This window comes from Haliotis rufescens, unplaced genomic scaffold (assembly GCF_023055435.1).
Source record: "Haliotis rufescens isolate VD_foot unplaced genomic scaffold, xgHalRufe1.0.p SCAF_47, whole genome shotgun sequence".
Taxonomy (NCBI): Eukaryota; Metazoa; Mollusca; class Gastropoda; order Lepetellida; family Haliotidae; genus Haliotis; species Haliotis rufescens.
The window spans coordinates 3,185,272-3,207,054 of NW_025964190.1; positions in this window are offsets into that span (position 1 = coordinate 3,185,272).

The window sequence follows — 21,783 nt, forward strand, 5'->3', positions numbered from 1 at the left end:
GACCAGTAAGTGTGTCGATCTGTATATTGACCATTGTGTTATATTTTAGTTATTTACTACATTAACCATGTATTTCCCTTATAGTTTCACTTATGTTTGCGGTTAGTATACCTTAAGTGATAAATGTGTCCTGGTTTTATGTAAATATCAAACGAGAAAAATAATGTCTCCCTACAGCCATACCCAGCACACAAAGGACAGCAGAAATGTAGAAAGAAACTACAAATCTCGCCGCTAGAAAACATACATCTAAATTAAATGTCGTTCTTGCGTTTACTATTTATTTGATTGTTTCATTACATCTGCACCCCGTGGAGTGACATTATATTATGATACGGCTAAATTGTGTAATTACAATTGCTTTAATCATTATTCGTTCCTATTTATTAAACCAGAGACCATGAAATATATTATTTTATCGTTCTTGTTTTAACATGTTCAGTTTAAATGTTCATTAAAATACCTAGCCAAATCGCACCTAGGCAAACTCATTTACAAATAAGATATTTACATACTACATGTATTTTTTTGTATACAAATGATACCGACAAATTACAATATATCTGAGAGAAAATAGAAATATCTGATGTGACAATTGCAGCTTTTCGAAACATCATAGTTTCCTAAAAACATTTTTCAGTGATCGATGTTGAACACTCAAAAAATTAGATCTGACTAGTTTCAGGGTGTTTATTAACAATTGAAAAATTAGTTTTCACCTTGTATGCTTTTTGTGGATATATTGGATTTCATCTACGTCATCGTAGACGATCTGTACACCACTTACATCGGCGTGACGGTGAAGGCGACGTTCGACAGCCAAATAATAGTCACCTCGGTTATCCAGTCTATCGTATTCTAATATGGCAAAGATATATGCGTTCGAACTATCTATAGCATTCCATCACCGAGAACGTGGTCTCTCTCTCTCTCTCTCTCTCTCTCTCTCTCTCTCTCTCTCTCTCTCTCTCTCTCGATGTTTCTTATTTTATAAATGCGATCAGGAAAATATCGCATCTCATTCAAAAAGGAAAAGGTCTTCAGCAACCCATGCTTGCCGTAAAAGGCGACTATGCTTGTCGTAAAAGGCGACTACCGGGATCGGGTGGTCAGGCTCGCTGACTTGGTTGACGCACGTCATCGATCCCAATTGCGTGGACCGATATGTTCATGATGTAAATCACTGGATTGTCTGGTCCAGACTCGATTATTTACAGACCGCCGTCATATAGCTGGAATATTGCTGAGTGCGGCGTATATTAAAAGTGAGAATGGCTTTACGTCGCATTTAGCAATACTCCAGTAATATTCTCGCTTTTACCAATAGGGTTCGATTCCCGACATGGGTACAATGTGTGAAGCCAATTTCTGGTGTCCCCCGCCGTGATATTGCTGGAATATTGCTAAAAGCGGCGTAAAACCATACTCACTCACTCACTCACTCACTTTTACCAATAATTATTGGCTATCCCACAGCCTTTGTATATTATAAACATAAATGTACATAGTATATATCTTGAATAAACGCCTTCTTACAAGTACATACTAAATATCTGTTTGGTATTACCTTTATAACACATATATACTTTTAAACACACCTAACATTTGTTACCAAACAAGATGGGATAATTTAGAAGCCTTGGACCTGGCGTCTATTCTGTTTATATATTCTGAGATCCCCAAATCCCTAATATTCCACGACACACTGACACAAGTTGAGTAGGTTAGAACACATTAAGCACTTCGTGCACGTGCAATTTGTGATTCACGACCAATTTTGACGCATTTAGAAGATAAACATACTGTGTTTTATGTAGAGCTAGATTACCTGCAGATTTTTCCTCGCTGAATTGTATTGCGTATACAAAGAAGACGTAACAAGTAAGGTACATATATGTAAACAGAGACGCGAGAGCCCTGACCTGGAATTGGGAGATAGTCAGAGATAAGAGAGGTCGTAAAATCCTTCAGTAGGAATATATACCCCAGGCCCATACAAGATTACTACGGAAGCTATTAAGAGCTTTTTAAAAAAAATAAAATTCTTAAACTTTTAAGATACTAAGTTGAAATTTCAAGATACATAAGTTGAAATTTCAAGGTTAATAAGTTGAAATTTCAAGATAGAAATTTCAAATTAGTATCTTGAAATTTTAAAATAGTATCGAAAAAATATTTTTTAAAATGGCCCTAAAAGGCTTCCGTAAATTGCAACATTAATGAACATATTATTTATGCAGGAGAACATCTTATTTCATCCTTATGTAGATTTTATAATCTTCGGATAAAACTGCAGTATGTACCCTATGACAATAGACTTGGCATGGCCATACCAATATATAAGGGGAGGAAGGAGAAATCGGATTGTCGAAATTATAGAGGTATAACTTTGACATGTCTTTGAAACACTACTGCTCAAACGCACAGAAGAAACATTGTTTTCGTGATATGTTACAGTTTGGATTTAGCCATTATGCCTGTATTTACCTTGATAGAAGGTATTCAATATTACATACAAAGAGACTCTACAGTCTATGCTGCTTTCTTAGATGATGAAAACGCATTCGATAGAATGTGGCACAATGGGTTTCTTTACAAGGTGAGGTGAAATTGGGTTTAACGTCGCGTCCAAGATTATTGCACTTATATGTGGCTACGTATACGTGTGTGTGGCTGCTTGTACTAGTCCGGACTGATGCCGATTTATAGTGCTAGCTCACTGATATACCATGCCGCAGTTTAAAATGAATACCCCATTCAGACACAGTATACTGACCCCGAGCCGACCAGTCCTTGTTTTCGCCCCTTAATACCGAGCGCCAGACAGGGTAACAACAAGTACCATCTTTTAACGTCTTTTGGTATGTCGCGGCTGGGGATCGAACCCCGGACCTTCCGCTCTCCGGGCGGACGCTCTACCACTATACCACGGAGGCGGCCAGGTTTCTTTTCAAACAACATGAACTAGGTATCAGAGCTAATACACGGAACCAACTACATCATTGATATACAGATAGTTATGATTATAATTCCTACCAGGGTGAACAATCAGACGGATAAATTGTTCGGCAAGGTGTAGGACAAGGCAATATAATCTCTGCTTGTTTTTCCTTGTTTTTGTCATAGTCCCAAAATACATCATATTTTCTTCTATTTTTTGTAAATAATTTTGACTTTATAAAATAAGACTAAACATCATATTTTGGGTATGTTACTTAATAATTTGTGTACTACAATTAACTATCAGTCGGTTTTTGAATACACCGGCCTTCATTCACAAGGTTGGGTTGATAAGCACTATGTATTAAGCGTTAAGACTACATTGTGTAGTCGAAAGGCATTATGTATTAAGCGTTAAGCCTACATGCATGTTCCGTCCAAAGTTATTATCAGTCGGTGTTGATATACGCCTGCCTTCATTCCCAAGATTTAGTCTATAAGCGTTATGAGCTAATTGTTAAGACTACATGTGTGTAGTCGAACGGCATTATGTATTAAGCGTTAAGACTACATGCATGTTCTGTCCAAAGTTATTATCAGTCGTTGTTGATATACGCCTGCCTTCATTCCCAAGATTTAGTCTATAAGCGTTAGGAGCTAATCGTTAAGACTGCATGTCCAGCGTGAGAAGTAAACATTATTCTATGATAACGCGCTCTCCAAGAAAACTTATGTAATTTTAGTCATTTCTGCATACTCATGTCCTTCAAAACTGAGAGGTAATCTCTGAAATTCAGATAGTCAGCATGTTAGATTAGCAACATTGTGTAGATATTGTTTAAGTAAGTGATAATTGAAAATGCGACCGTATCATGACCTAAGAGCATCAGTGGTATAAATAACGGCCTTTATTCCGGGTACCTCACTGTTGAGACACACGGAATAAAGACTGGCCACTAATAGATGCTTCTCTTGGTTGTTTTAAGGTAAGATATGTTCACTTCATGTATATTGTATGTTCTTAAACTATATTCCTATTTTTCCTGTTTTCTATTGCATTCTATATTCTCAGTTGGTTTGAATATAATCAACATTTTAAATTAGGCAAGAATGACTAAGGTAACCAGTAAAGTTAGTATTATAGTAAGGTTAGATCATGTAGCACGAAAAACAATCTAACAATATAGTGTATATTAAAATAGTATAAAATATAATATGATAACGTTTTTAGACATTGGTTCAGCAAATTTATATTCCGCCGGGCTCGTGGAAGCAAAGTAATTCCTGTGCATCTGTTGTCAATTGTATATTTTATTGAATGTTTGCAATTGAAGTGTGCATGTATGTAAATGAATGCATCTTTAAATGATTACTGTGTGTGTTCCATTCAAATGATTCAAACTACCCTTGATGTAATTAATGTTAAAACAATGTACTTATTGAGCGAGGCAACTGTACTGTACACGCAAAACCCGTGCGCGCACATAACACTTGTTGTTTAATTCAGCTGCTCATGTATTGCTATATCTTCAGTATTATTAAGCTCTATTTATTTCTACGTTGTACACATTCAATGACATGCCTTCGGGCATATAACTTTTTGTTATTAACGGTAGTTTAGATATAAAACATGTGGCCATATTATTTAATTAGCAGATTGAAATCTTATTAATATTTGTATATTCTATTATTCGGTTTAAGTTGTATTCTGTAAGGTTGTATTGAAGTAAAGTTCATCTTTACGTTGCACATAAACATTAAAAGATCATGTAAGGTTATTTTAGTAATGGGTGAGATATTTGTTAATAATTCTATATTCTTATTATTCGGTTTAAGTTGTATTCTGTAAGGTTAGGTCATCTTTACGTTTCGCATAAACATTAACAGATCATGTAAGATTATTTTAGTAATGGGTGAGATATTTATTAATATTTCTATATTCCTATTATTCGGTTTAAGTTGTATTCTGTAAGGTTAGGTCATCTTTACGTTTCGCATAAACATTAAAAGATCATGTAAGATTATTTTAGTAATGGGTGAGATATTTATTAATATTTGAATATTCTTATTAATTGGTTTAAGTTGTATTCTGTAAGGTTGTATTGAAGTAAAGCTCATCTTTACGTTTCGAATAAACATTAAAAGATCATGTAAGATTATTTTAGTTATTGGTAACACATGTAGTATGTGTCTTACCGAAGAGTTATCCTGTTTATCTAAAATACATTGTGCTTAATTGCGCTATATCACGTGTATTATATTTTCAACCAAATGTAAAGTGTCTTCGTTTCATTGTTAAATGCATTTGTTTACTGTATGATATATTGTAAGACTTTAACTGTAACTGTTAATTCATAATTTTCGGAATACTTCAATTGTCTTAGGTTGTACTTTGTTTATGCTTTATTGTGATATGTAAATCACTGTTGAGACACACGGAATAAAGACTGGCCACTAATAGATGCTTCTCTTGGTTGTTTTAAGGTGTGCGGTCCCTTGCTAATTCCCCGACAGCTAATTCTAGGAATTATAATTAGCCTTGACCAAACATTAACCTTTAAAGGTTATTATAGGTCATAAGGTTTATTATATTTTTATCAATGATCCTACTACAGCCCTTGGGCAAGCACAATGTGGCATTCGTGCATATGGTATGGATATTCTACAGTCTTGCTTGCTGACGATACTACACTAAGTCTAGCCGGATCATACGCTCTGCCCAGAAAAATACTGTCAGAATTCAAGAAAAAATATCAACTCCTTAAGATCTTTAGGATTAAATAGTTGTGATCTTTATCCAATTTCATGCGTGAAAGTATGTTTCAGAATGATTCTCAAAACCAGCCTCTATGAATGTAAATATGTTTTTGACACAAAGCGTCAACATGCCTGATCTGTTGAAAGGCGCACAAGATATTTTGCATGCCTTTTACAGGATCTAGATAAAAGATTTCCACCAGAACCTACTATTGCGAATTTTGGACTTAAGACAAGGACTGCATATACTGATAAACTTTCCCTCGAAAATTGAAATGTCGAAATATATTAATTGTAAATAAGAAGAACAATTACGGCTCAAAAAGGTATCAACACAAAGCATGTCCCGTTAAAAGATAATTGATACGAAATTAAAGTGTCATATAGTTTGTGTGAAAGTCTCATCACGCAAAAAAACTTTCCAAAGAATGTAACCTCTGCTTTGATATATAACAGCCACTTTTTTGACATTGTGAAACATTTATATCAGAAAGAAATGCATATTTCTTTTTTCTAATTGATTTAAATGATGTTTAAATTTAAATTTTAATTGATTCGACATAAAAAGGGAAACAATTATTCTATCATTTCTATTCGGGGCTATAACAGAATTTACCCTCAATCTGGACCAACATTTCTGGGAAACTATCATACTACAATTCACCTCATAATTGGTTGGTTGGTTGGATTACGCCGCACTCAGCAATATCCCAGCTATCCCTATCCTAATGCGTCACCTAACAACGGGCGTGATAATGGCCCGTCGTCAAGCAATATGAGGGCATTATCAAGTTACAGTGGCCCGCTGATTTCTGATAACATTGCGGGCGGTTTAATGATGATTCTATCCATTTAAGCTATAAAACAGTTTATAGCTAAAATGGATAGACTTATCAAGTCAGCGATCCCGTTAGACGCTTCTTACTATAAGGGTAACGCTATTTTTCAGGGCATTATCATTTGTAGAACACCGAGGTCTTCCATTAATTGCCCGACGAAGGAGGGCAGTTGAAAAGACCGAGGGCTTCTGCAAATGATAATGCCCTGAAAAAGAGAGTTACCGTCATCATAGCTAAAGTGGATGGAATTTGTTATGAAATAAAAAGAAACGACAATTTCGGTTATGAAACAGTTACTGCAATCAACACGAATGTCACTGACCCACTTATACAAATATGGAAAAGTCATAGAACAAACCAGATGACGTCACTATAATACGTGACGTCACTTTCTCTACCCTATGACGTCACTTAAGAACGGGCTTGATAATTGCCCGTCGTCAAGCAACATGACGGCATTATCAAGTTACAGTGCCCCGTTCATTTCTGATAGCGTGCGGGCGGTTTAATGATAATTCTATCCATTTTAGCTACAAGACAGGCATAGTCGCCATTTACGGCAAGCCTGGGTTGCTAAATGTAATGTAATGTAAATGTAACGCACTGACACGCAGTGCACAGGATCGAGCAATGAGCGGACGTCAACGTGTAACTTGATAACGTGAAGCCATTGTTATGATACTTGCACTTGCACTAACGCCATCTACCTGCGCTATCTACTGGGGGCACGGGTGGCCAAGTCGTGGCCCAGTCGTCTAAGGCGCAGCGATTCGCTGTGCAGAGTTGCGTCCCTTGGGCACGCCAGAAACCTGTGATTGTGGGTTCGAATCCCGGTTCGCCCCGATTATGTTTCTAGGTTTGTCAGCACCATACCCGTGCTCGTGGGTTTTCACCGAAGTGGTAAACGTCTGAGACCTGCATCACTTCGGGCTTTCCTCCCACATTAAGCTGACACGCATATGATAAAATCAGTCGCATAAGGCGCATAAGACGCCGCTTATGCGACTGATTTTATCATATGCTTGATTCTCAATTCAAAATATCTTAAGCTAGCGATAGATAGATAAACAAAAGAAAAACTGTTCTTGCCCGTAGTCAGCACTCATGGTTTTATTTTTCAAAATATAATTTGATTTAAAAATTAATACAAATAATTCGCATAATATGCTTTTTGGAGGCACAAATTTACAACACTGCAAACATGTCAGGGGTCATGTGGTTGCAAATTCATTTCTTACCCTAGTCTTCATAGAACAAATGTTTACACAAAATTACCCAGCCACAGATTACTTTATACAAACTCTTGCAAACATAAGCGAGGGTTAGATAGACATATCAAATTTGCCATTTCTTTCAATTTCCATTCCATAATAATCAAACTTTGTATACTTTCTTTTGCACCCCAGTTTAGAAACTTTGATTTGTGCTCGTGAAGTAATTTATTTATACTGATCATAATTTGAGCTTTTATTCATAATCATCATAATGTTATTTCTGCATTAAAACGATAATGCGCTTGGCCGCTCATGCTCGACTGTCCACATGGATTTGGTGTCGATATTAGATATTTTACAGGTACAGCTACAAAACCTACGGAAGCCTTTTAGGGCCATTTGTTTTTTTAATTTTTTCGATACTATCTTGAAATTTCAAGATACTAAGTTGAAATTTCAAGATAGAGAAGTTGAAATTTCAAGATACTATCTTGAAATTTCAAGATAGGGAAGTTGGAATTTCAAGATACTAAGTTGAAATTTCAAGATACTGAGATGAAATTTCAAGATTATTCACTTCAAACGTATTTTTACATCTTAGGATGTTAAAAACTTCTTATCTTGAAATTTCAATATAGTATCTTGTAATTTCAACTTCTCTATCTTGAAATTTCAACTTCTTATCTTGAAATTTCAACTTAATATCTTGAAATTTCAAGAGAGTAACTTGAAATTTCAACTTAGAATCTTGAAATTTCAACTCCTTATCTTGAAATTTCAACTTAATATCTTGAAATTTCAACTTAGAATCTTGAAATTTCAACTCCTTATCTTGAAATTTCAACTTAATATCTTGAAATTTCATCTTAGTATCTTGAAATTTCATCTTAGTATCTTGAAATTTCATCTTAGTATCTTGAAATTTCAACTCCTTATCTTGAAATTTCAACTTAATATCTTGAAATTTCAACTTAATATCTTGAAATTTCAAGATAGTATCTTGAAATTTCATCTTAGTATCTTGAAATTTCAAGATAGTATCTTGAAATCTAAACTTAGTATCTTGAAATTTCAACTTAGTATCTTGAAATTTCAAGATAGTATCTTGAAATTTCATCTTAGTATCTTGAAATTTCAAGATAGTATCTTGAAATCTCAACTTAGTATCTTGAAATTTCAACTTAGTATCTTGAAATTTCAACTTAATATCTTGAAATTTCAAGATAGTATCGAAAAAAACAAAAAAACAAATGGCCCTAAAAGGTTTCCGTAAAAAACAGATATTTTGTTATATAAAACTTTGAGCCTGAATTTTTTTTTAGAGAAAAACACGTTGCAACAATGTAATTCTTGTGGCAGGCAATTTCTTTTTGGTCCAACAGTCTGAAGCACAATCATATTTTTCAAGAATTTTCGGTGACAATTGAATTATTTTGATAAAATCGATAAAATAACACGCCCTAAAATGTGAAATGTTCGGTTCCCCCATCGCTGGACAACTCAACCCAACCGCCACTGGCTCCGTCGGTTAAGATTACTTATATAAACAACTGTCAAATCAGGCCAGAAGAGTTGTATCTTTCACGCAGGTGTTCACCAGAATTGTCACGTGATGCCATGGTTACGAGGTTAGCCAATCGGGACACACTTCCGTCGCACGAGTTTTTAATGCGCGTGATCCAGTCTCAATTGATGGCACCAGACGTGACTAAATTTATCAAGTGCACCGGTCCATATCAAGTTTATTCCGACAAGTTGTTCAGAATTCATTTAGAATCGAGATTACAATGAGCTTAGATCCTAATTTCTCACGTTTCTACAATTTAAGCGCTACGGTGCGCGTTGCTTTTTAAATTTTGTCCTGTGATGTGCATTACGAAGAGTATTTACGAAGATTTTTCAACGTGATTTCCTGCCTGCCGTACGTTTGTTAGTTTAGAGACAACGTTAAACAAAACTAAAAGGTAAGTGCAGCAATATATAATTATAATGTGTTTTGTGTTTGCGCTGTATTTATCTTGCTCTAAATGTAGAATGTTGTCTAAAGTGTGCCGGTTTGGCGTGAAGCCGCTTTGGTCTGCGTTGATGAGACTATGTTTTGAAATCTGTTGGTAAACATATAATGTATTACATATTCCCAAATTCTCCAACTGTAACAGGGGCGGTCGGGTAGCCTAGTGGTTAAAGCGTTCGCTCGTCACGCCGAAGACCCGGGTTTGATTCCCGACATGGGTACAATGTTTAAGCCCATTTCTGGTGTCCCCCGCCGTGATATTGCTGGAATATTGCTAAAAGCGGCGTAAAACCATACTCACTCACCCACTCACTCCAACTGTAACATTTGGGGTACAAGTGAGAGATGAATTGAGGGTTTAACGACGATTCACAGATTATCTCGTGGTGTTATAGTCTATGCAAAACAATATAATTATATCATGCCTCCCCGGGTCTTTGGCTTGACAAGCAAACGCTTTAACCATTAGGCTAGCCCACTGCCCCTCTGTCGGTTTGTATGGTATGGTATCCCTAATAATCCCAATGCCCCTCCCCCCCAAAAAAAACAACAACAAAAAAACAAAAACAAAAACAAAAGAAACAAACAAACAAACAAACAACAAACAAAACAACAAACTGTATTCGAAACTAGGAATATTTTCTTTACAAGACTACTTTGAAACCGATAAATGATATATCGACTTATTTGTACTGGTGTATTTTAGAAATGGTATATTTAACATTGCATAATCGTGCCGAGGAAGCCTTTATGACGGACACGAGGCTGTTAGCTGTTGTTTATGTCACTGGTGTAGCATGAAGTAACGTAGCTTGTGGTTAAAACGTTCGCTCCTAAAACGAAAACCCTGGGCCCATTCCTCAATTGAGTACTATGTGTGAAACCCATCTTTGGTGTTCCCGTCTTAATGCGGCTGAAATATAGATATAATTGTGTAATTAGTTAAATTGAACACACATTCACTGACGCCCGATCTTTTCCACGGCCGTGGCTCCCTGGCTCTCTGCACATTACTCCGCGATCAAAGACCGCCCTTATATTAACGGCTCTTGGCTCTTATATACTCCAATAATAAGCTTTTTGAATATATTCATATTTGCCGTTTACGTAAATTGTTTGTGAGCTACATTCTTTATATTCTTGAAACTGGAGCTCTATCTTTCATTGAACATTTAGATGCATCACGTTTTATTATGAGAGCCTAACTAACGATGTGATTTGGCTGTTGACAGACACATCGTCACATTGACTGTGCAGATTTCATATACACACATTAATTGTTTATTGTTTGCAGCAAAACTGCAAATGATAAATTGTGTCATATTTCATACATATCAGTTATTGTTTCGTTCTTACTAATGAAATGTTCTTTGAACTCTAAAATGATATAAGTGTCAGCATTTGGGACTATATTTCATTCTGTAATAATATGGCTTAGGGCGATATAAAATCAAAGTCAACCACGGACTGAAAATAATTCGAACAATATTATATAGGTTATATACCCTTGAAGATCCGGGCTAGAATTGGTTTTCCGCAACCCATGCTTGTCGTAAGAAGCGACTCGCGTGGTCAGTGTCTCTGACTTGGTTGATGCATGTCATCGTATCCCAATTGCGTGGATTGGGTATTTCTGAAAGAGAATGTTTGGTGTTTCCCTGGCAACATATTGGAGATACGTATAGCAATCGTTTCCGGAGCATAACTCGTAAACCGTGTGGTATTTTATTATGAAACTTTGCACATCTCTCAAACACATGCTGAACTGGTGCCTTTTGCTGTTTCCTCTATGTTATAGTTACAACACACCAAGACGAGTTGTTTGGGCAGTAAAAAGCCCCTCGGTCCTTTTGTCTGTCGATCAAATGCCAAGCCAAACCGTGCTCTTACTGCCCAATCAAGGAGTAGGTGGGTGTGTTGTAAGTGACTTGTAGCACGGGTTGCGACGGTCATTCCAAAATTGCGCGAGTTTGTGTAAAATTTAGTGACGTTTAATATGACGTTAACTTTTAACGTTAACGTTTAACTTTTAATCTAATTGTTAAATCAAGTGTAAACTTTGGAATTTTCAAAGGCACATTAGAAATGTCAACTATTAATTTTCCGAATTTAGCAAAATGCGTTCTGTGTCCAGTTGTTTTTATCTTTTATTTAAGTTATAAACATTTCTATTGTTTTTTGTTGTTTATTTACGTTATTACTCTTGAACACTGTGTACAACACTAAAGAAACATTGTAAGTTTCAAATTTCTCAAGCTAGTAGGCGGGGCTTGCTGATATTGGCATCAGCCAATGGTAATAATCTTTAACAAACCGTGCTCTTACTACCATGATACAGCACGGGTAAGATCAAAGGTACCGCTCGCAACCCAAGCTACAAGGTAACAAGTTGGCCCTAACCCACATAGAGGTTGCTTTCATTACCAGAGCACAACTTAAAAACCAGGAATGTAGTAGTGTTCATTTCTAGATCATACATCCATATTTGTTAAATATATCTTCCACGAAATATTTTTCACATATGAACACGGTACTGAAATTGTCATGCTATTATGGATTTTCTACAAAAAGATCTACGTGGGATTGTCTGAGAATATGTGTCCCTCTTGACAAAGGAACGTGTACAAGGTATATGGTGAATTATTGTGAGATGCTCACAAAACACAACCTACACGTGGCACACAATTGATGCTTGTATGCTTTGTCTTCATGAATATTTACTACTATGGCTCCTTGGCGGATAGGGGCGGTCGGGTAGCCCAGTGGTTAAAGCGTTCGCTCGTCACGCCGAAGACCCAGGTTTGATTCCCGACATGGGTACAATGTGTGAAGCCCATTTCTTGTGTCCCCCGCCGTAATATTGCTGGAATATTGCTAAACGCGGCGTAAAATCAAACTCACTCCTTGGCGGATAGTGATAACGCTGTCTTCTTGTTTATAATGTTTTGATAGTGGAGAACTTTGATAAACTAAGCCAATGCTTTTTAATGTTGTGATTGTATTTCCATATTTTTATTGTAGAGATAAAAATAAGATGAAACTTGTTACACATCTTTAAAAACCGACAGTGAAATGTTTTCTGTAACCGTTTTCAACGTTGGCCGTTTTCACTAGGACTTAATTATGACATGCACGAGTTGACCAAGTTTGACATGTGGGGTGTCCATGTTAGGTGTTGGCAGAGAGTTTCTCCAAAGAAATTAGGCTCTTTATTTAGTTATTTCTTCATTATGTAAGGGTAGTTTGGGTGTTGAAGTGGCATGAATTGGTTTTCATAATAAGCTAATTCTATTGTATTTGTATTAATTTTGAATCCCCAGTTGGAAGACCAATTTTGAATTACTAAATTTTAGTACTGGTAGAATTTGTTTGTGTGCTTGTTTACTGATATAGATTATGTTTGATTTTACTGTAATATTTCTGTCGGTTATGAAAGAATATACGACATTTAGAATGCTTTGCGTTCTGTCTTTCGTATAAGGGAAACCATGTCCAATGCTTCAGTATTTAAGTGAATAAAAACTGTCCAAAGTGTATTCTTTTGTGCTTGCGCTGTTTATATATCTTGTGCTAAATGAGAATGTGGTTTAAAGTTTGCCCGTTTGGGAAGAAGCCGCTTTGGTCTGCGTTGGTGTTTTGATATGTGGAATTTATTAATTAATTGTTAATACTGTTATTAATATTTGTTTCTATGATCGTGAGGTTGATCAGATGGGGCGGTTTGAGTCATTTAGGTTTCCCTGGTTTGAGAATTGGTAGCACCGCAACTGATTTCCAGTTTGAAGGGATGGTACCAAAGTTCTAAATTTGATTTAACAGTTGTAGTTTTAAAAAAATAAAAAAATTGATGGGTGGTGGTTGTGCATAATGTTGCTGATGTTGTCTAATCCTTTGTCAGAGGCAGTACTTTTGTTGTTTTGTAAGTTCAATTTGTAGTACATATAAGTTTGTTGTTTGGCTTTGTCGAGAAGGAGGGTGTAGGCTGTGTTTTGGTGTATTGTTTGGGCAGTTTTTGTCTTCAGTTTAGGAATTTATTTGTGTGGTTGGTGGAGCTACTAGTGGCCGAGAAGTGGGCAGCTAGTGCGTTTACTTGGTCTAAAGGTGACCCGTGAAAATCCGGGGTAGAAAAAGTATTCAGCTACCCATGCTTGCCGTAAAAGGCGACTATGCTTGTTGTAAGAGGTGTGTAACGGGATCGGGTGGTCAGGCTCGCTGACTTGGATGATGCATGTCATTGATCCCAATTGCGTGGATCGATGCCCATCATAATAATCACTGGATTGTTTGGTTCAGACTCGATTATTTACAGACCACCGTCATATAGCTGGGATATTGCTGAGTGCGGCGTAAAACAACAAACCAACCAACCAACCAAATTGTCTAAATGTGTGGACTGGTTTTGGTGAGAGAATTGAATTTCCTTTTACAGATATGAATTTTTCCCACAGAAAACTCAATTGCTGAGTTGTACAGTACAACAAAAGGTTTGCCAATGTTTCTTTTTAGTTGCTGTAAATAAGTCTTTAGTTTTGTTTACTAATTGTTTAGTCAAACATTTTTTGACTGATTGAAGGCAATAGATGTGCTTGGTTTTTGTTGCGGGTATGCATTTGGCTGCTATATCATGAATTGTACAAGTTAAGTTTGTGTTTTAGGTTCTGTGTTTGTTTTAAATGTCTCTTGTGTCTTTTTGATTGCATAGTTTTGTAAACAGCTGCCTGTTATTTTTTTAAAGTTGTCTTTTATTCGCTAATTTTTATCTGAAGTTTGGCCAGATGATTGTTCGGGGTTGCTAGGTAATTTAAAATAGATTTACATTGCGAAGCGATCACTGCCCAAAGTCATTATGAACATCCCAGCTAAGTTTTGTGATAGGTTTCTAATTGTAACAGAAAGATCAACTGCTGCTGGATTTTGAGTGAGTGAGTGAGTTAGGTTTAACGCCGCTTTTAACAGTATTCTAGTTACATCGCGGCGTGTCAGCTTGGGAGGAAAGCCCGAAGTGATGCAGGTCTCAGACGTTTACCGCTTCGGTGAAACAAACGAACACGGGTATGGTGCTGACAAACCTAGAAACATAATCGGGGCAAACCCGGATTCGAACCCACGATCATAGTTATACGACTGGGCCACCCGTGCCCCCGTTGGTTACAGGAGAGCCGAGTGGGTTTGTTGTCGTTTCAACAAATTAGGCTGTTGCTGTCCAGTATGACGTGCACCCCTTGTAAACAGAGTATAAAACGTTATATGTTGTGTGCGGGTTTCCAGGTCATCAATTGTAATACTTGCTTTTTATATGATAAACTGCCGGGCAAAAATTATAAGAATATATAAACACATGCTTGATGGTGGCTGAAAATGAAACGAACAAGAAATGGTTATTCCATGGTGATGTATTTTGATACGGGTATCATAGGTGATATTCCATGCATAGTGTCAATGATTATTACCCATAGGGTTAGAAATGATCCAGCTAAAAAACATCAAATGTTCCCCCGTGCAAATATCACTTCACGCGCACCAGTGTAATGTTTACGTCATTCGGACGGCATTGTTGGCGTCATTCGAATTGTTTTCTGACGTATGGTCGGAATGACATCACACGAGAAAATGACGTCATAGCTGAATATTGTTAACGTTTTCCGAGGATTGTTGTATCTAAAGAGGAGCTCCAAACAAAGGATTAAGAAATAATTGGCAATAAAGAAATTATAACCCTCGTATGTGTGTCTCCCGCTCGGGGAATACAAGAATTCCGACACTCGTTCCGTAAAACTAGTATGATGCACATGCTCGTATAATAATCTCCATGTATCTCACAACAGATCAGTCTTTTAAAGCTTTGATAAGTTTTGGGATTTTCAGGTCAAATCCAATTTTCAAGTGTATGCTTTCTTTCGCCAGGCAGGTTGGACATAAATACTATTTATTTACGTTTTACGAATAGATGTTTTATTGGCCATGGCGTCAAGATTTGACGTGTGTGTATATGTGTTTGTGAAGTGCGCGCGCGTGCGTGTGTGTGTGTGTGTGTGTGTTTAAATTTTATTTGCCATAATTATTGCCCTATTGGTTGGGGGCGTGGCCACAGGGGTAGTAGTTGAAGGGGGATTGGGAACGCTGATTGTGGGTGGGGGAGGGGCGGAGAGGGTTGTGTGTTTGTGTTAGATGAGACTGGTTATGAGGGGAATGATGGCTGTGGTTGCTTTGGGTGTTGGAGGGGCTCGGGGTTGGTTTTGTGGCTATTTTGTTGATTTAAACTTGTGGATTGGTTTGGTTGGGGGAGGGATGATGGTCGGGGGAGGATAGTTGTATGTTTTGGGTGTTAAAAGAGGTAGGTGCTGTGAATCTCGTTGTATTTGCTTTAGTCCGAAGTGGATGGATGGTGTTTGTTATTTGCACTACTACGTGATTGTTGCATGTTTTGGGAGGTCTGGTTGATGATGTGCTTGTTTATTTTTCAGTAAAAGTTGTTTGATTGGGCATGTGATCGAAGAGTCTGCATGTCCTTCGGCCTTACAATTTACACATCGGAGAATCTATCTGTAGTCGACATGCTGTCTCGGTGTGACAAACAATTTAGCGAAATAGTCGGTGCAAAGATTTCGAGCTATGGGCCTTCGTAGTGAGTACCCTTTCTGGATTATTGCCAAAACAAAATCAAGACTCTATATTAATATTGATATTATATTGAGCTTGTTTTTCACTGTTTCAGGTCCAGTTGAGACGTGCCTCTTTCTATTAGAATGAGTTGGTCTCTTATGGTTTTAGGTCCAGTTGAGACGCGCCACTTTCTATTATAACTAGTTGGTCTTTTACTGTTTCAGGTCCAGTTGAGATGCGCCACTTGCTATTATAACTAGTTGGTCTTTTACTGTTTTAGGTCCAGTTGAGACGCGCCACTTTCTATTATAACTAGTTGGTCTTTTACTGTTTCAGGTCCAGTTGAGATGCGCCACTTTCTATTATAACTAGTTGGTCTTTTACTGTTTTAGGTCCAGTTGAGATGCGCCACTTGCTATTATAACTAGTTGGTCTTTTACTGTTTTAGGTCCAGTTGAGACGTGCCACTTTCTATTATAACTAGTTGGTCTTTTACTGTTTCAGGTCCAGTTGAGATGCGCCACTTGCTATTATAACTAGTTGGTCTTTTACTGTTTTAGGTCCAGTTGAGACGCGCCACTTTCTATTATAACTAGTTGGTCTTTTACTGTTTCAGGTCCAGTTGAGATGCGCCACTTTCTATTATAACTAGTTGGTCTTTTACTGTTTTAGGTCCAGTTGAGATGCGCCACTTGCTATTATAACTAGTTGGTCTTTTACTGTTTAAAGTCCAGTTGAGACGTGCCACTTTCTATTATAACTAGTTGGTCTTTTACTGTTTCAGGTCCAGTTAAGACGCGCCACTTTCTATGATAACTAGTTGGTCTTTTACTGTTTCAGGTCCATTTGAGACGTGCCACTTTCTATAATAACTAGTTGGTCTTTTACTGTTTCAGGTCCAGTTAAGACGCACCACTTTCTATAATAACTAGTTGGTCTTTTACTGTTTCAGGTCCATTTGAGACGTGCCACTTTCTATTATAACTAGTTGGTCTTTTACTGTTTCAGGTCCAGTTGAGATGCGCCACTTTCTATAATAACTAGTTGGTCTTTTACTGTTTCAGGTCCATTTGAGACGTGCCACTTTCTATAATAACTAGTTGGTCTTTTACTGTTTCAGGTCCAGTTAAGACGCGCCACTTTCTATAATAACTAGTTGGTCTTTAGCTGTTTAAGGTCCATTTGAGACGTGCCACTTTCTATAATAACTAGTTGGTCTTTTACTGTTTCAGGTCCATTTGAGACGTGCCACTTTCTATAATAACTAGTTGGTCTTTTACTGTTTCAGGTTCATTTGAGACGTGCCACTTTCTATCAGGATGAGTTGGTCTTTTACTGTTTTAGATCCAGTTGAGACGCGCCATTTTCTATTTTAACGAGTTTGTCCTTTTCTGTTTCAGGTCCAGTTGAGACGTGCCACATTCTGTTATAATGAGTTGTTTTTTAATGTTTAAAGTCCAGTCGAGTCGCACCACTTTCCATTAGAATTATTTTGGTTTTAAATGTTTCATCTCAAGTTTAGACGGATCACTTAGACGACGCAGATATATTATTCAGTAAGATCTTTTTTCAATGGTATGGTTGAATTCGGCACAACTGTAACTCTACATAATTTGTATAGTCACGGTGACTTTGAATGTAAACGTGTCTGTCTACAATAGTAGGTTATACCTAGACGACCAAGGTGCCTGGACATGGGTTACACACTACAACTGTCCGTGGTCATGTGGGCTCCATTCTGAGAAAGCCATGCTTTGCTGGACTTTCCTGTGAAGAATGTGGTCAGTAGATATAGGGGTGTATTTTGCTGGTCAGAATGTTCCGAGTAGGGGGAAAGTATAACCTTCCGCATTCATGGTGAAGTGTAAGAATGAGTTGCGGGTGCTGTCCACACCCAATGATACCCCAGTTACCGTAGAAAGGCAGTTGTGGTGTCAGCTGAGGTCGTCTGGAAGTCCGATCTTTGTACATACATTGGTAGATACTGAATATCTCTAAGCTACCTGTATAAAAGAAGAGACATGCTGTCTCGGTGTGACAAACAATTTAGCGAAATAGTCTGTGCAAAGATTTCGAGCTATGGATTTTCGTAGTGAGTACCCTTTCTGGATTATTGCCAAAACATAATCAAGACTATATCAATATTGATATTATATTGAGCTTGTTTTTTACTGTTTTAGGTCCAGTTGAGACGCGCCACTTTCTGTTCGAATGATTGGTTTCTTATGGTTTGAGGTCCAGTTGAGACGCGCCACTTTCTAATATAATGAGTTGGTCTTTTACTGTTTTAGGTCCCGTTAAGACGCGCCACTTTCTATTATCATGAGCTTGTCTTTTACTGTTTCAGGTCCAGTTGAGACGCTCCACTTTCTATTATAACTAGTTGGTCTTTTACTGTTTCAGGTCCAGCTGAGATGCGCCACTTTCTATTAGAATGATTGGTCTCTTATGGTTTTAGGTCCAGCTGAGACGTGCCACTTTCTATCAGGATGAGTTGGTCTGTTTCTGTTTCAGGTCCAGTTGAGACGTGCGACATTCTGTAATAATGAGTTGGTCTTTTACTGTTTAAAGTCCAGTCGAGTCGCGCCACTTTCCATTAGAATGATTTGGTATTTAAATGTTTCATCTCATATTTAGACGGATCATTTAGACGACGCAGATTTATTATTCAGTACGATATTTGTTTCAATGGTATGGTTAAATTCGGCACAGCTGTAACTCTACATAATTTGTATAGTCACGGTGACTTTGAATGTAAACGTGTCTGTCTACAATAGTAGGTTATACCTAGACGACCAAGGTGCCTGGACATGGGTTACACACTACAACTGTCCGTGATCATGTGGGCTCCATTCTGAGAAAGCCATGCTTTGCTGGACTTTCCTGTGAAGAATGTGATCAGTAGATATAGGGGTGTATTTTGCTGGTCAGAATTTAGCGAAATAGTCTGTGCAAAGATTTCGAGCTATGGACCTTCGTAGTGAGTACCCTTTCTGGATTATTGCCAAAACAAAATCAAGACTATATTAATATTGATGTTATATTTCTGTTCGAATGATTGGTCTCTTATGGTTTTAGGTCTAGTTGAGACGCGCCACTTTCTAATGTTTTTCAGTTAATACGCGCTTCCTTTTTTTGTAATGATTGGTCTTTTACCGTTTAGGTCCAGTTCAGACGCGCCACTATTTGTTGTCTAATTTGGTCTTTTAATGTTTCTGGTAATGAGTTTTTGGTGCCGTCTCCACCCAATGACACCCGTCTGGAAGAATGATCTTCATGTCACATATATTGGTAGATACAGAATAGCTAGCTCCAAGCTACAGGTATAAAGAATAGAATCTTTCAGTGTTTCAGATCCATTTAAGAAACGATCTGCGCATAACTACTAAACAATTATTGCGAAAACAAAATTAAGACTATATTAAAATGCACCACCTCCTATAATCTTACGTTGGCCTTAGATGTTTCAGATCCAGTTGAGTTGTGCAAAATCCATTTATTAAGAGTTAATGTTAATATTAACCTCAAGTTGAGACGCACCATCGCCTACAACAATGAGTCTTTTAATATTTTAGCTCCAGTTGCGACATGGGCAATTCTATTATTATACGCCTGTCCAAAAAGGGCGGGGATTTATAGTTATACAAAGGAATTTCGTCGGTCTGTCCTTCTGAGGACGTTGTTTGTGCGACCTATAACGTGAACACTACTGAATAGAGTATTTTCAAACATGGGGAAAAGCTTCTATACCAATAGGAGGGGTGAGGTGTGAAGTTTGATTTTGATATTTGGATTTTCTGCAAATCTATAGCTATATTGTGTTTCATTAAGACGAAAATCATTATAAAATGGCCATTTTTGTAGAAAATGCTTTTCGTCTCCGACACAATTAGTACATAATTTACAAAATCCTTCTGTTGGAGGAGTAGGGATCGTCGGAAGTGTATCGGGTGGTCACCCTTGGTGACTTGGATGATTGTGTGTCTTCTCAGCGCGATGGCAATAGACTGCCAACTACTGGTTTATCTGACCCAGACTCGAACATGTGATAACGCTGGAATGTAGCTGATTTCTGCAAATCATGAACTATGAACATCAGAGGTAAGGGACATGAAGTATGAGTTGAGTTTGGTTTAACGCCGCTTTTAACAGTATATCAGTCATATCACGGTGTGTCAGCTTAATGAGGGAGGAAAGCCCGAAGTGATGCAGGTCTGAGACGTTCACCGCTTTGGTGAAACCCACGAGCACGGGTATGGTGCTGACAAACCTAGAAACATAATCGGGGCGAACCGAGATTCCAACCCACAATCATAGATTTTTGGCGTGCCCAAGGGACGCAACTCTGCACAGCGAATCGCGGCCCCTCATGAAGTATGAAGTCGCGCCCAAGATTATTGCATGTATATAGCGACGTGTGTGTGCGTGCGTGCGTGTGTACATCCATGCATGCGTGCGGGCTTGCTTGCTTGTTCTATTTCAAACTTTTGCCGGTTTAATAGTGCTAGCCCAATGTGATACCACAGTGCAGATTGACATGGATTTCCCATCAAAATGCTGTCTATAACGTCTTGCGCTATGAACAACTCAGCTTCCACTCATGACTATCTGACATTATCAGATCACTGACCAGGATATGAACAATGTTGGCTTCCATTGTTCCTTAAAACAGTCTCACAGAGGCAAAATAGTTGTTAAAATAGTTTTATTATCACAGCAGGCTTGAATCAGTGACGTATAGCACACTCGTTATGATACGCAATATTTACTGATTAATAGTTTTAACAATTGATACATAACGTTGACACATTAACTTGACAGTTGAAATTTCAAGTTATAAAGATCAATAAAATGACTATCATAGCCTAACGCAAACTATATCAACGTGTATTTGGTACAAATTAAAACACATCTAAGAGATAAACATATTCGTAAAAAATAAAAACACAGAATAGAGTCAAACACATCATGAATTCAACATGGTCAACAACCTACATTTGAAAAGATAAATATATCACAATGTGTACTACGTTAAAATACACCGACGAGCAAACAATACTGTACCAAGGTCAGATTTATAAGAATGTGGATAAGAACACGAAATAATGTTCTTTAAGCACGCACAACCGATAGTAAAATAAAACAACAGACACGGGTGCGACTCAAAGCATGTACAACCGATAGTCCAAAGAAAACAGACATGGGTGCGACTGAAAATGTTGCTTTAGTTCATCGTATTCCGTGAAAATTACCAAATTTGAAAATGCACGTGCATCACGATGACATGATGAATATAGATACAATTCAAGACGTCAACGCACGAGAATAGTCTCGACTCTCTGCCGAAACCGATTCCATTGCGACCCGTGAAGGTCTTCAGCAACCCATGCTTGCCGTAAAAGGTGACTATGCTTGT